Below are 11,137 nucleotides of genomic sequence, written 5' to 3' on the forward strand. Positions count from 1 at the left end.
TGTAAGTTTAAGACCCTACAATGATACAGAGAAAACGCCAACAATCAGATGACTCCGTATGAGCAAGCACTTGGTGACAGCGAGGAGGAAAAACTCTCTTTTAACAGGAAGAAACCTCCTGCAAAACCAGACTCAGGGAGGGGCAGCCATCTCCTGGAACCGATAAATCAATAAACAAATTATTCTCCTGAAGACTAATGCAGCCAAGAGTCTTTTTACAGGCGCCCCCTGCTGGTCAGTTAAAAAAAAATCCAGGTTTACGACATGTCTTGATGCAGGCTCAATCATGCAGGTAAGGAAATCCCAAAAAGCTAATTCTCTTCACCTTATTCACCTTATTCAATGGGGCTAGTTTAATGACACACTCCCAAAGGGATTTGTGTGTCCTCCCATGGACCTTTTACTTGTTAGGCGAGTGTGTAAACCACAGTATTTCCTGTATGAGCTACACAGAAAAACCCATCCGAGGTCTGAAAGGGGAAGATTTTCCATGTAAATGAAGCAGCGGTCGGTCTGATTTCTTTCTCTTTTTTTTAGCTCTTATTAAAAGTGTAAATCATACTTACGCCAGGCAGAGACTCGGCTCGCCCCCTTTTCTCCTGCTGTGAGATGCACAGAGGAACTGGGAAGCTCAATCAAACACACTCCAATTACAACAAAAAGACAGACAATTAATTGTTCCAATAATCTCCTTTAATTGCCTGCTAATTAGCAGGCAGTTATATTTTGCCTGGCAGAGAGACAGTGAGAGTGTGTGTGGGTGTTTAATGTCAACAAGTTCGGGAACATCACTGATGAGGGCATCAGCTGAGATTGGAGTTTTTGAGGAAGGTGCATTCAGCGTGAAGAGAGTGACATTAAAACAATAAAGATTTATCAATGACATGAAGGAAGGCTTATGCAATCACATGTTCAGCTGCATCCTAACTCCTCTGCAGGGACATTACTGATCTGTTCTGACTCAGGGGCATATTGCCAGGTGAACGTCTCGGCTGTGATCAGCGAGCCGATGTGATAGGTAGATCTATAGGGGGAAAAAACACCTTTATAGAAAGAGAGATACGGCCACTTCATGATCTGCTGCCAGGATTCGATGATGCATCCAATCCGTAACCTGCTGCATCGTTACATTTTTAATGCAACATATTGGAAATATGAACTTTGCAGGTTTTAAAGTACAAAAAAAATTTGCCTCGATGTATCATCCCTCCAGGTTTTACTGAAATTGAATCAGTGGAGTGTGTGATATCTATAGTGCCTTCATTTGAACAGTTAGGATCATTTAAGGCTGGTGGGATAAAGGATGGCAGGTCTTCATCAATTTAAGTGTAGGAAAGTGGCATTTTTTTAAAGCTATGATGTCCCACTGTTAGTGGAGCAGGACTGGAAGGACCCACTGGAGACGCATATTATGAGAAATGTGTGCACTTATCCCAGTTAGAGCTGAAACAGTCAATCCTCAGCAGTATTGGTAATATTCAGTCAAAAAAAAAAAAAACCCCAAACCTGCTAGGTTTGGTTATAAAGTGCCAAAAGAAACAAGCAATTAAAAGCCAGACTGACAATCCTGGAGATTTGAACCTGAGGCTTTGGGAGCCCCACAGGGTTCGTGGCCCCGGGCAGTTCCTGGCAGGAGAACCGGCACTGCAAGTCTCCAACATGAACACACTTGGAGTGCATCCACATCCAGCTGCTTAGATTTATAAATGTGTATGGTTTTATGTGCTTTAACCGTTAGTCCTGAATAAAATTGGATTTTTCATCCAAAACAAATGTCAGATTGGTGGAAATCATCAGTGGCTGGGATGGGCAACATTTTTCCTCTGAGTTTCAGACTGACTTATAAAAGGAAGGGGTCTCACACTGAACAGAAAAATAACACAAAGTGCTGAAAAATGTAAAAATCCATTACTGCTGATAGACACGACTCCCTGCTTTACAATAAGCCTGGATCCTTGTTTCATCTCTAGTTCTAGTCTCAGACCTGACATACAACCGTGGACTTTTTAAGCATCAGGTAACTGCTGTCTTTAACCGTATCTGTCAAAGTCAAGTTAAATTCTTTATCAACGCTGTGAAATCACACTGTCTTCCAGCAAAAGAAGAAATAGGAGAAGCTAAATAAATGAAACTGAATTGGAGAATTGTTGTTTATTCAACTGTTTCATTGTGAAAGTACACAGTGGCGTCTCTGATCTTCTCTGTGCTGCCTACAGTTAGTTAGATGTTGTTCTTTTTGTTGTTCTTTTTGAGACAACACAGGGAGGTGGGTGCTGCAAATATGAGTTTTTCAGTTTTCCATTAGAAAGTTGTTTTAATATCTGAAAATAAAAATATGTCAGGATTCAACATTAGATCAGATCTTCAGCCTTTAATGACAGTTCCTCCCCTCTGCAGACTTTTGAAATGCCAGAGCTCAAAAATGCATCATTCTCCCACACTAGGAGGATCTGGAGATTTGCAGCACACAAGACTTCATTTTTTGCAGTAGACTGTCATCAATTATAACTCTCCTTTTTTGTTCACTGACATTTGAAAATCATCTTCAAAAAATATTCAACCTGAAAATCTCTGATTATCTTGCAAACCTGACAAAGTATTTCCTTTCTTGTGCTTTTGTCATTCATTTTAATCTTCTGGTCATCTGCTTATTGCTAGTGCTCCTATTGATGGTCTAGCTGGATTTAGCAAGAACTTTGGTTTGTTTCTGGACTTGAACTCAATAAAAAGTCAAAACCAGAGATCACACGCAGGGATCAAACCCAGAGACCACAGGGACCAACCTTAGAGACCAAGCCTATAGACTGCAGGGACCAAACACATGGCTCAAAACCAAAGACTAAACCCAGAAATCACAGGGACCAAAACTAGGGACCAAATTCAGAGAGTAAATCTGCGGAACAAAACTAGGGATCAAATCCAGAAATCCCAGAGCCCAAACCCTCAGGGACTGAGAGTTGAAACATAGATCATTGGTAAACCCTCACTTTTGACTTCAGCTTTCTAGTACAACACCTGCAGTTACTGTTATGACCTCATCAACCCATTAATCAATTGGATGCTCCTTCGGTTCTCAAGGTCCAGCTTCAACTAGATTAATTCACCATTTTTTAACATAATACCATAAAATCAGACTTGAATTCTCTTTCTGCCTCCCTTCACACTTGACTGCAAACCTTTTTCTCAGTGCGCTCTGAAGGTGAAGATGACAGTGTTGTCACTTATTAAATAAATTGCTTTGGCCAGCTGACCAATTGTTTTTGGAATCTGGAGAAGGTCATAAAGAGAATATATTTCCAGATATTTTTAATAAAAAGACACTTTAAATTACCCGAGAGGGTCTAATTATCTACCAAAGTGTCAAGGAGAAATGACTCAGAGCAACATGAATCTCTAAAGTTGTTTTTATCTGTGTCCGTCACCTCTGCCTGCTCATTTATTTTTGTATTCCAGCAGTGTTCCTTTCTTCTGACTTGTCTTCATCTCACTTTCTTCCTCTTTGTACTTTCACTCAGATGAACCCTCTGTCTTTACTGTCTTCACAAACCTTGATTTGAATTCCTCTTTGAAAGTGATCAGAACTAGAGTTATTACCGGTGACATCTCTTGGTATTGATTCAGACTGGTCACGGTACAGCTGGCCTTAATGAACAATACCATACATGTGAGTGTTTTCTCTCTTTTGCCTCCTTTTATCTTGAAGCATTAAAAGAATTTAACTTGGGGGCTGATGCTGTCTGTAGCTTGTTTTCTTCAAACTTGATGATTGTTCTGAGAGGAATCCCTGCAGACCACAAAGTGTTTGGCTGACGACAAACATGATGCAGAGTGCTGCTTTCCACTCAGATTTCTTCATCACCTCTTGTTTGCGTTGTTTAAAAGCCTGCCCACAAACAAACCTGTTTTTTATGAGACCAGTGACCCTGCTAGGCAACAGCATGCGTGGCTCTGGGGTTGATCCTTCCTAACAGAGAGCAAACTCCAAATCCCATCAGCAGGCAGGTGGACCAGCCTCAGGTCCTGCAGCGAAGCTGTGTTTGTACATGGCGAGACCCGACATGAAGCTGCAGGGCGTCATGAAAAATTAGTGTCTGTGTCTGGAAAATAAGACGCATGCATCTGATGGGGTCAGCAAAAACAGACAGCAAACTGTTTATTAAAGGCGGACATCTGGATTCTGTATTTTGAAGCCTTAACGTTTTTGTAGAAGGTAGAAGTGACCATATTTGGATATATTTGATTAGCAAGCTGCATTTTTTAAAACACAGGATAAAATCGCCAACAGCAGACACAACCGAAAAGTTCAGTTCAGTCATTCAGCTTAGCAGGGATCTGACCCACATCCAAAGAAGGTAAAGTTTCATTCCAGGTTGAAGGTAAATATATATATGTGGACATTTTATGTCTACAAATGAGCCTCGTAGAGCATCAGTTATAGGTACTTCAGTGTTAGCATGCACCCATGTTCTTGACAGACGATCACTGCTTAACGACCTGATAAACATGGTGGTCATGGCCTCAAAACTAGTCAATGACCAACCACCGGTTGCAAGGGAAAAGTGAATACTCCTGGAGCTGCTGTGAGAGGTTGATGGCTAAATGATCCCCTGGTCAGCATCTATCACTAGGGAAAAATGTGCATTCCCCTAGCTTTGGTCGCTAGCATATTACTGCGGTCATAGTTTGAATGGACGTAACAAACTCTGTCCAGCTGTTCTCTGCGTTGTAGTGAAACTGAAGTGTGTGCCCCAACCGAAAAATGCAACGCAAACATTTCCAGTTTGTGTTGATTATTTTGTTCTGTTAATTGTGTTAATTATTAAGATATGGGCATGTTTTTCAGAAGTTCATTATAGATGTTAAAACATAAACATTATGATTTGAAAGGGGCTGACCCACCCATCGGGGCCTCCCTAAGCTGGTTGCAATAACCAATTTGGTCATTTTGAAATTAAAATGTACTTTTCTGAGTTCAAAATGCAATTTTAGTTACTGTTGTTTAAAAAAAAGTAAAGTTTTAGTGAAGTAAAATGTCTTTTCCTACTACTTTTAGTTTGTCGATTTGGTCCATTAAACCTTGGCGTCTGTAAGACTGACATTGCCATACATTGAGGCTAGGCTATAAAAACAACAAACAACATATATTCACTTTCACTTTTTTGGCTTGTAAATGTGACAGATAAGTTAATGCAGCTTTTTTAAAAAAACAAAACAAAACACGACACATGCTTCAGGCGCTCATGTTTTTAGTCTAAGATAAGATGGGATATAAAACAGAGGAACTTCAGCCCAAAAAGCCCATTAAAATGCATTTCAGGCTGCCAGAATTCCCAAATTTCTGTCAGGTTTTCTGAGGCAATGCCCTTGATGTCTTTATTTTGAACTATTGACATCTCTTTATAAAGTCTCTAACATCACTGGCAAACCTTAAGACAGGCTGCAAGGGATCAAAGCTCACTGACACTTGAGATTAGCATTAAACTGAACCTGAACCTTTATAAACAAACACTAATGAGTGCACTTAGTCTGCATGTGAGAAACACAGACTGATTTTTCAGTTTTTTATTCTCTCTTTTCATCTCTTAATAATATCAGGATGGATGATTCCCCCACCCAGCATCTTTGGACATGGTGTTATACATGAATGTGTTTATGTTTGTGCTCCTCAGCAGGAAGCATTTGTCTCACATCAGATAATTTTGTGAATGCAGAAAGGCTGTTTGGTCGCAGCTTAATCCCCATTAAAAACACTGCAGGGAGACGGATAAACAGCAGAAGAGAGACCGAGGGTGTGTTTGTCCTTTCAGAGAGTTCAGGGCATGACTCAGACATGAATGATGAAGTGTGAGTAATTGCAGTGGTATATTCAGATATTTCACTTAAATGTGCTCTCTGTATATTTTTACATTTATTAAATACCATTGTATTGCTGACATGTGAATGGATTGTAACTTAAAACAGGAAACCTCCCATGAGGTCTGTGGATTGATTTGTGCATGTTACGTCCCCCCCCCCACCATGGTGGTGGCAAAGGCAGGAAGGAGACAGCAACACCGGACAACCACAATCAATGGAGGAGGATGACAACAGGACAGTTAAGAATCAGGCAGGATTTAGTGGAATCTATAAGAAAAAAGGTGGGGGAGGAGGACTGGGCAGTTGAACCAAATCAAAGAAAGTAATAAAACAAAAAGAGGTCGAGAGCTCCCAGGGCCTAACTAAAACAAAAATGCAAAACAAAAGGCCTAGCTAGCTGCTCGACAAAAGGTCAGTGAAAACATACAAAAGTGGCATCAACCGCATACCCTAGTGTGTCTAACAGTTTAACACCTGCAATCAGTGTATAGGGTACCCCAGCTTACCTGTCCAGCCTCCCACCACACATAATATAAAGACACCTGTTCGCAAATGTTTGTCATAGCAGAAGCCAGCAGCCACCAGCTGGCCAGGGAGCTGCTCATTTGTAGTGATCCTCGGCGTGTGATTGGCCAACTGGGCCCAGACCAGCCAATAGACACATGCCAATCAACTTCGAACTGGCCAATAGGTGGAGGCTTGACACCTGAAAAAATTCTGGTTCATCCGTTTCATTCAACAATCCGCTTTCGCCCTTCTCATTCCCGTCTCCGGCACGCTTTTTCCTCCATGTGCGTATAAAAACAAAGGCACTGCACGTGCGCTTTTTCCCCATATTCTATCGCGATATTTCATTTTCTATCATTATCAACATTATACCGGTATTACATTTCAAGGGTAAAGTTGAAATACTTTTTGGGAATAAAGGTGAAAAACTGTTATGAATGAAGTCAAAATATCAAGAACATAGCTGTTTAAAGAATAAAGGTGGTGTTTTAGCTCGTCACCCTTCCTTTGAGTAAGTTTGATTAAACATATTTTCTTTTTAACAAACATGTAGCATATTAAATGTTTTGTCTTGTTTCCTGTCTTTTTAAAATTATTATATGATATTGACAGACACGAGAGTTTTAAAAAAGTCATCACTTCTCTTATATTTATTCTTTTTGTGTTTTTCTTTAGTTCTCATTGTTGGATCCTTGATGGTATGCTGGCTTCCCAACCAGATTCGCCGTCTTATGATGGCCGCTATGCCCAAATCCAACTGGACCATTACCTACTTCCGGAGCTACGTCATCCTCCACCCCGTGGCCGACACCTTCTTCTACCTCAGCTCTGTCCTCAACCCTTTCCTCTACAACCTGTCCTCGCGGCAGTTCAGGGACGTATTCATGCAGGTTCTGCGGTGTCACCTTACCATCGTGCATAAAAATCAGTCCACCGTGCAGTTCAGGGCTGCCCCCATGCAATCCCTTCAACGCCCCCTACTGCTGAAGTCACTGCGTCGAAATAGGTCGAGTCGCACCACCGTCGCCAAAGAGGAAACACCTTCATCCTTTACGACATTTCAGTCGCAAGATGACTCGGGACTGGGCACGGATACTCAGACGTCCATCATAGGGACTGAAGAGCAAATCTTGGGGCTCAAGAATAGAAATGTACCATCAGAGTCGGAAATATAGCCTGTTGTGCGAGTCAGTGGGAGAAACTGCTTTATCCATGGATGCAGTAACAAGTATTCAGTGAGCAGACACCCTGTGCTGTGTTTATTGAGTACACAAAAAACATAGCACAGGGTGTCTCGAAAGGACATTTACCTCCAGTGATAATGTTAAAATATAATATAGAATCTTAAATACCCCAGAGCTTCAGTTAAAATTAAAGGTACAGACTGGAGGGTTTAAGGACTGTAATCTGTGTTCTGCATTCCAGAGAGGGGATTTTTTAATCAATATTTTGGCCCACAGATGAAACTGAAAGTCACATTATGATCACCAACCTTCAAGAAGAGCAAATGCAGCAAAATAGCAATGGATTTTAACATTGATTAACCCTACTGTTAGCTATGGTAGGCCATGATGTCAGCGCAAGGTCACAATCAACTATTAATCTGAAATAGTATTTAGGGTACTTAGCTTTAGCACAGTAGCTGCAAGCTGCTTTGCAAACCACAACAAGCCTAGCTCTGCTTTTTAATCCCTTGTATGGTTCAATTGATGTCGCATCTGGCTCTTAATGCTGCTGTATCCATGTCAGGCTTTCCTTTTATATTCAAGAAGGGCGGGAGGTCCCAAATCAGGGAGTAGTCAAAGTTGGAATCTATAATAAAAATTAAAAATAGCAATCTAGTGGTTAAAATTAGTAACTTAGAAAAAGTGTTTTGATGCAATGATGTTGGGGTTCTAATGGGGTTAATATTAACTTGCCAACACCTCACAGTCTCTGGCTAATCTGGAATAGCTGGACTTTGGTGTAACGCTTGATGGGCCCAGCTTTGAAGCCTGAAAAGCGAAGTTGACACAAAAACCTGCATTCTTTTCAATGGCCAGCAGGGGGCGACTATAATATTTTGCTGGCTTTATGACCTAGTTTTGAGTAAAACATTAAGTGCATTTTATAAATAATAAATAATAATCATTATTAGCATCAGAAAAGAGGATAAAAGGATTTTACAAACCAAAGGGTGAAGTGCCCTGTGGTTCCGTCCATAGTTTTTATACCAGAGGTGTAAGTTAATTAGTCAATCGATGTTTAAGATGAGTGAAAGGCCAGCAGCTGAATTAAATATAAAGCACTTACAGGTGAATTCTGCTGCAGTGTTGAATCAGAACATTTGTGTGACTTTTTTTTTTAGAATTTTTTTTTTTAAACTTGGTTCTACTAACTCTAGACTGTTTCTACATTTATATTTAATGGTGAACTCTAACAGTAGACTAACACATTCAGTGTTAGTCTACTGTTAGAGTTCCTAACCTCACTGATGCTTAGACCTGACGGGGAGTCGGTTTAGGCCCGGAGTAGTTTGGCAAAATGCAGTAACTGAGTTCACGACCCAGCTCGATTACAGAGAGGGAGTTCACAATCTGAGTTAAGTTGGGAAATCTTTTGGTTTGTGCCGTAAACATGAGAAACTGTGAAACTTTAATTGTGCTGACTCAGGATTAAATCGGGCTCTTAATTATTTCATTTGTTTACTCTGTAATGTGTAGGTATGTACATATCTTAGATACATTTTTATGTTGGAATAAATGTAACTATGCAACTAATCTTTGAACTTGAACAATTCAATTCATTGTGACAAATAAATTAACGTGACTTTAGACTAAAGTGTTCCTAACTGAACTAAGAAACCTTTACACGGTACTTTTAGCATCTTAAAACTGTCTTTTACACAAGAACATCATCCCAATACTGTTTCCTTTTTCAGTGTCAAAAACACAAATGTCCCAGTGCTATTTACTCAGTTAAATAAATTATACTACCCAACTCACGTCTGTCAATCGGACTGATTTCATCATCACTTTGGGCATTAAGTCTCTGTCTCAGGGCTGGAGAAGAACCCACAGGAGCAGTTTTCCAGGTGTTGCTCCTTTTCTGGGGTCATCTCGTTGCCTCTCGAGTGCACCTGTTGTCACTTTGATTTACACCATAGCAGGTGAAATGAATTCAGAAATGTTCATTGACATATACAGCCTTTTCACTTAAAGGTTAGATTCAGCTCACCACAGAAGAACATAAATACATATTTAAATTCTTATCATTTGCGTGTCTCAAATATGCAAAAGACACTGAATATTTCCATTTAACAAACTATAACATCATTCTGCTTTCTGTGTAGCATCTGGGTTACCTGCCACCATCACATGCTTCACCCAGGCGTCTGCAGAGGTATGCATGCTGAAGTGTAAGCCTTCCTTGATCTGTATTCTTGTCTGTTCTCGTGCGCGCATCAGTCATCGTACTGCTCCATTACAGTCTAAATGGCTATTTTATCAAGGACATTTATGAAATTGGCTTGTGTGTATCCTAAAACTTCTTTTCTAAATTTATCTAGTCATCTATGCAGCTACCTGCCGACTCCTGAGATGAATGTCCAGCCATGTCTGACTTTATCCCAAGGAGAACAGCCTCATCTTAGCTCTAATACCTCTGTGATGATTTTATATGCACTATAACAAAAACATTGATTAACTTAAAGTATATGTTTCTGTCTGTGGATCCCTGTATGTACACAGTTGACAACATTTCAGTAAAGTCAGTGAGTAGAGTCAGTGTATTTAATTAATTTTTTTATTGTTTAACAGGCTTTTAACTGCATCTCACAGTCAACTGGATTAGATTTGGGATATTTTTTGGAGCAGCCTAGAAAGCTGAGCTGGTGCTGTCCTCCTTTTTTCCAAATCACTGTGACAGTAAGATAATTACCAACAAAAACAGCTTTTTATTTATAGTGATAAACACACTGCACCCTCTGAACTGTCACTCACAATTTTTCCACATTTTAGTGCCAACATTTTCCTGTAAACATTACAGAGCACAAAACACAGAGGCGTGGCTGAAACAGTGAGAACTACATAAACAAATTGGGTGAAGTGGTCCCTTCCTAAAACAAACACAACTGTTTTTGATATCGTTAGGCAGCGAGGCAGACACAGAGAGGAGGCAATGGCACAAAAACGCAAATTTCAACGAGGAATTGAGGTTTCAGGATAGACTAAATAGGTCCGAAAAGGGCAGAACGTGCCTCAAAGCGGCATTATTTTTAATGGCTGACTGGAAAAAGAAGTCACACTGTATTGAAGTGTATGAAAAAATGGCCCTCTGTTCCCCTGATCTATGACAGGGGTCAGCAATATTTATTATCAAAAGGGAGCTGAGCCATAAACGAGCATATCAACATTATGAATAGGTATAAATAATTAAAACAAGTCTGCAGTTACTTTGTATGACTATTTGGTTTTTTAACTTTGCATTTTCATGACAATAATGCCACATTCATGTTGAATTTATAACATTATAGAACTAGGATAATAAAAATTTAGTTAGTTACTTATTTTTTTTATTAACCACTAAAGAGAACATTTGTGAAGTGAAGGAAAATCATATTTGTTTTAAGTAAAAAGATCTGTTGGTAGCGAAAGCAATCACATTGTGTTTATTATATTTATTTCCATATACAGATTAATTTTTTATCAAACCCAGAGGGAGGCACTGGACATGGGCAAAACAGCCACAGGTTTCTGACCTCTGATCTATGACCTCAGTAAAAAACGATTTCCTG

This window comes from Simochromis diagramma, unplaced genomic scaffold (assembly GCF_900408965.1).
Source record: "Simochromis diagramma unplaced genomic scaffold, fSimDia1.1 OVJJ01000343.1, whole genome shotgun sequence".
Classification (NCBI taxonomy): Eukaryota; Metazoa; Chordata; class Actinopteri; order Cichliformes; family Cichlidae; genus Simochromis; species Simochromis diagramma.